Source organism: Desmodus rotundus, chromosome 13 (assembly GCF_022682495.2).
Source record: "Desmodus rotundus isolate HL8 chromosome 13, HLdesRot8A.1, whole genome shotgun sequence".
Lineage (NCBI taxonomy): Eukaryota > Metazoa > Chordata > Mammalia > Chiroptera > Phyllostomidae > Desmodus > Desmodus rotundus.
The window spans coordinates 81,127,852-81,133,653 of NC_071399.1; the positions used below are offsets into that span (position 1 = coordinate 81,127,852).

General features: G+C 38.1%; 1 pseudogene; it reads right to left on the minus strand.

Moving 5' to 3' along the window:
* Positions 1-3,433: 3,433 nt before the first annotated feature.
* On the minus strand, positions 3,434-3,888 carry LOC128779827 (ubiquitin-ribosomal protein eS31 fusion protein-like; annotated as a pseudogene).
* Positions 3,889-5,802: the final 1,914 nt, after the last annotated feature.

The following is a 5,802-nucleotide window of genomic DNA, read 5'->3' on the forward strand; positions in this document are numbered from 1 at the left end:
CATTGGATACAAATTGCCACTATTTTCATTCGTAAGTGATACAACTGAAACACAGGCATTAACAGAAATGTCTCAGCCCTATCAACAGTGTAATTTCTACTTTGCGGGATCGGCATTTGGAATGTAAAATATCTCCTTGAGCAGATGATTCTAAGCTATTATTTATAAAAATAAAAAAGCATTTAAATTATATTTTCTCCCTCTAGAAATAATATCTGTACTCCTGGGTATTACTTAAATGCATGTATAGCTTTCAGCCTATTGTTTTAAACTGTGGCTTGTACATTCACAACGTATTTCTCCTTATTTACTTTTGTATGCGTAGAAACTTCTGACTAGAACTATGTATAAATTATTCATTGACTATCGCACTCAAAATTTGTGGTTCAGGTCAGATTCCGAGATGTTTATGCTTGCCATTCTGACATTGTCAGTGCTAAGGGTATTGCAAAGCAGGAATTAACACTGGAATTAGTAATGCGTGTGCAGTTCTTTCGAAAACCATCAACCGTCTTTGTAAACTTTGTGCTAGATTACAATATTCATCAAATGCAAACGGATATTTTCTCCCTCAGAGTTTATGTAACTGACATATTTCAGAACATATTTTGAAAAAGTCACAAATCAAGTTGAAAAATCATTTTGGTAAGCAAAATTTTTAGGATTAATTAATGAGCTGTAACCTAAAAATGTAGACTATAGACAAAAATTCAGGACCTGGCCTGCGACCCAGGCATGTGCCCCAGCTGGACATCTAACCAGTGGCCTTCTGGTTTGTAAGATGATGCCCAACCACTCATCCACAGCAGTCAGGGCTTAAGTTCAAATGTTTTAAATATTTAATTTTTTCACAAGAATGTCTCATGTACTTTAATAAAAATAATAAAATATTACTTCCAAATTGGCATTATTTCCATAATTCTGGCTTGTCCATTTCTATCCTACATGTATCTCCAGGTTTTGTTTACTGTGAAAAAACAATTTATAGTATTTAGCCTTTTAAGACAGTTCAGGGCAATCAATTATTGTGTTCAACTTTTATCCCGTCTCTTGATATCATCATTGACATTCAGTAGGTTGTACCATTGCGATTTAACATAACCTCTGCAAGCCTGAAATTCTGTAAAATATCAGGTAATAACTGCAATTTCTCTTGCTGGGACACAGACAAAATTAATAAACAATACCTATGAACTGTTGTGGGGTATTTGAATAAAAGTCAAGAAATACATTGACATTTTCAGACATATTTAATATAATGGGATAAATATATAAACTTTTTAACCCAAAATAAAATTAACTTTCATTATATGTATGTCATTAGTCATTTGTGAAAATATTCAGGATTTTTACTATAATAAAATTGCAACTACATTAGTATTTCAAATTATTGATATACAATGGCAATACAGGAAAAACTTAATTGAATTTGGTCAGTCAAACTAACTTAGCATGCTTTAATTCTATGATTTACTTGTAATTGTTTTAGATCAATTTTAATTTATAGCTATGTGTTACTGAATAATGATTATTAAATTTATGGTTAGTCAGTTAAATTTTCTAACATAACCTTATATAGATTATTCCAGGGAGTAATTTCTACTCTTCACACAAGATACAAATTAATATAGTTATAATTCCCCAAGAAATGAATGTAAAAAATCAAAACTTTAATTTTATGTGGAAAAGTGTATGTACCTGGGAATCGAGACCGAATGATGACAGCTCGGTCTATAGCTGTTTCCCAATAAATTATGTGCTTTTTTTCAACTAATTAGAACAAATTGCAAGTTTGAAATTTCAAATTAATTAAAATTTAGGAGATTTTAAAACCAAAGCTGGATTGCGATGTCACTGTATTATCTAAAGTCTACCAAATTCTTTAATCATGTCTCTTAAAAATAATCTGAATAAACATACGGTCTCTCTAACATATTCAGCAAAAGACATGTGGACACAAAATTGGCCATTTTATAGGTAAAATGGCTAATTGCAGCAGATGTTAAATGGCAGGACCTGGTGTTACAACAGACAAGGGATATTGGAGACTCAGAGTGAACAGACATAGGCTATTCACATTTAGAAACTTAATCATAAGTTGAAAAGGTTGTGGTAATTAGAAACTTCAAGATGAATTAACAAAGAACTGATCTACTGCTTTTAGAAATTGACAAGAAATTCACCCTTAAATTCTATTGCTTCCATTGTTTGGTCTCTCTCTCTCTCTCTCTCTCTCTCTCTCTCTCTCTCTCTCTCTCTCTCTCTCGTCATTATAGTGGTATTACTGACTTGTAACTTAAAAAGTGATTTTGTTTTCATTTGTTTTGTATGGCCAGGTGACCACAGTGTGAATTTTCTTACTCCACACTACTTTATTTTATCATTTTCTTAACACACTTGTGACTCTACTGTATGTTGTGGATTTGGTTGGTTGGTGTTTTGTCAATCTGGAAGACAGATGTGACTGGACAGGATGCCTATCCAAAGTTGAATACTGAGCCACAGAACAGAAAAACATGCTCTTCAAACTCATTTTAAGTATCCAATTGTCTAGCAACTTTCTCTTTAGTAAACATTCCTCCATTAACAGTTGTTCAGAGAGTAAGGCAGAAAACGGGAGAAGAAAATTTTCAAACACCATTTAAAAAATTAATTGACAAGTATGTAATTCAATATCGTTAAATTATACTAGCATTGCAAATTGACAACAGCATAAAATATGTGTGGTTCCATTCTTCTCTGTGCTAATGAGTTAATTTATTGCAATCATGGGAAATGAGGATTCTCACTCAAGTAGGTAAAACTCACGTAGTGAAAATTATGGCTATTTGGAAGAATCAAATTGTAAGGATTGACAGTTTATCAGTTCATAAATTTTAAAGTATGAAAACTCTCATGCCAAAGGAAAGTAAGTGAAAACCTGTTCTATCAAAATTGGGAACATTGGGGATACTCTGTCCTAGTTCTTTCCTTTCTTATCTCCAATCTGTCCCTTCAGCAATCAGCATGGGCTGTATGTTGACACAGGTTTATAGAAATATAAATGTGTGGCTCTCGCTCTGCCTCACGGTGTTTTATGTTGGGAGATTATCTTTAATTTTTTTGCAAACAGCTTCATTAAAATATAATTAACATAGAAAAAAGTGCATGTTTAACTATTCAAATGGATAAATTCGGCATTATACACTTATGAAACTGTAAATTTTCATAATCAAGGTAATAAACATATCCATCACTCTCAAAATTTTCTTTTGCCTTTTTGTAATTCCTCCTACCAGCCCCTCAATACTATGCCCAGTCCACACAGAGTGACGACTGATGTGCTTTCTTTTATTATAGATCATATAGGTTATTTGTATTCTCTAAATAAGGAGAATCATAGAGGGCACATATTTTTAATGCTAGTTCATGTCTCTTATTAACCCATTTGCAATTACTTGTCTTCTGGTTTGTTGAAACTATAGGTCAGACAACAATTGCCACAGTAATGTTTATCAAAGCGACTGGTCACAAAAACGCCAGCGCCACCTTCATCTGAAGGGCACTCACCAGGAAAGGGGCAGATTTTGCATTCTAATCCACTTTGTATTATCTCGGGACAGCCAGCTTAACCTTTCTCTGTTGCTTATTCTTTTGGGAGTGGTACAAAACCTTTTTCTTAGCACCACCCTAAGTCTCAACACAAGATACAAAGTCCACTCCTTTGAGTGTGTAGTCAGATAAAGTGCGCCCATCCATTTGCTTGCCTGCAAAGATCACTCGTTGCTTATCAGTAGGAAATCCTTCTTAATCCTGGATCCTGACCTTTACGTTTTCTATTGTATCTAGAGATTCATCCTTGAGAGTAATTGTCTTCCTCTGCATAAGCATTTTCATGAAAATCTGCATCTTGTGAATGGTTCCACTTGGGTTGGAGGCAAGGAAGACACAGGTTAGACCTGGGACACAGAAGAGGGTGCTCGGTGGGTTGCTAGCTCTGGAGCAGCCGAGAAGCACGCACTCACCTCAGATGGCAGATCAGAAAAGAGTATTTTTTTTAGCCCATACCCTAATTTGTTTTATTAATTTGAGAGAGAAACACCAATGGGAGAGAAAAGCATCAGCAGGGTGCTTCTGCACATGCCCTGACTGGGAATCAAGCCTGCAACCTCGGTATGTGCCCTTGTAACCTTGCAGCATGTGGTTTGGTTGCTTGTCACCTTGTATATACACGTGTATACAAGACGTGTTGAAGGAAACAGGATTTCATGAACATGGTTTCAACTTGGGGTGGGTGGGGCTGAGAGCATTCTTGCCCTGAGCCCTTGTCTCCCAGGAGACCCAGGCTTCTCCTACTCCCCAAATGATTACAAGCCAAACCTATAGCCAGAAGTTTCCCATTTCCTTATCCGTCCTTTTGGAGCTTGAGGTGGACGCACAAACAGGTCTCTAACCTGTCTGGAATGCGCACACATGCATTCCAGAGTTGACACCTCCTGCCGCAGCTCCCTTTCTCAGGACCCAGGCTGCACTGTTTGTAGTCTCCGTGGAGCCATCCAAAACCCTTGCGCCATCCTGTCCTGGGTCACAGTGTGCCAGAGGCTGGAGCCCAGGCAAACACATGTACCATTGCAGGACCTTGCCTCCAAGAGCAACTTCCAACCATGCTGGGCCTAAGTCCCTGGTGGGCCCGGCATCTGCTTGTCCAAAGAGTGTGCCCATCCATGTAGAGAGCAAGGGCCAGAGACCCAGAGCATCCGAGCGCCAAAGCAGGAGAACCAAGAGCCAAGTGTGCCAAGAGCCAAGAGAAGGCTAGCTTCTTCCTGCCTCCTTTAGTAGAAGTCCTCTCCCCCAAATCCAATGCACTCCAGAAGCCAGTAGGCGTGTCCAGCTTTCTAACCAATGAGGCCAGTGTCTGCCACATTTTCTTTTGCCCCTCCTTCATCCTCTAAGCAGCAAGTCTCCTCCCACAGCCCCTCCCTGCTGGGAAGGTACCGGCTGCCTAGTTGTCAGGGTAACTGGTAACCTGCAGGCTCTTTTACAGTTGATAGCTGCCTTTGTTATGAAATGTGCCTTAAGCACTGTGCCTTCTGCTCTGTTGGCGCCTCCTTGCCTTGGAGAAGGCAGGGTGCTTGTAATCTGCACTCTTGGCAGCTTTCCCCACCCTCCTGCCTTTCCAGGCAAAATGGGGAGCAGCCTTATGCTGGATTTGGAGGGAGACTCCTTGCTTTCCAGGGATCTGCCCTGCTTTCCAGGGATCTCAGGTCCACCTTGACCGAAGATTGAACCAACAACCTTTTGGTAAATGGGAAAATGCTTCAAGCAACTCAGCACACAGCCAGGGCAAGAGTGTATTATATTTTTAATCTGTCATCTTTCTCTTAGTATCACTATTTTGAGTCATCATGTTGTTTATATCAATAGATCATTTCCTTTTTATGGCTGGGTAGTATTCTATTGTGTGGGTGTAGGCAGACCATGATTTATCTATCCCTTCAACTGTTTAGTTTTTTCAAGGCTTGTTGAGATGTAATTGAAATATAACATTGTGTAAGTTTAATGTGTACAATGTGATGATTTGATACACATGCATTGCAAAGTTCTTACCATAATACCATAAAGTTCTAACACATCCTTCACTTCGCATAGTTTCCATTTTTTGTTTTGACGGTCATGGCGGTAAGAAAATTAAAACTCTTGATTCTGAGCAACTTTTCCATCTACAATGCAGAATTTTTTCAGGGCAACCTTTGGCAAGTTAAAGAATATGGGGAAATACACTAAACTTTGGGATTTCAATTCTTCCTCTAAGATAAAAGACAG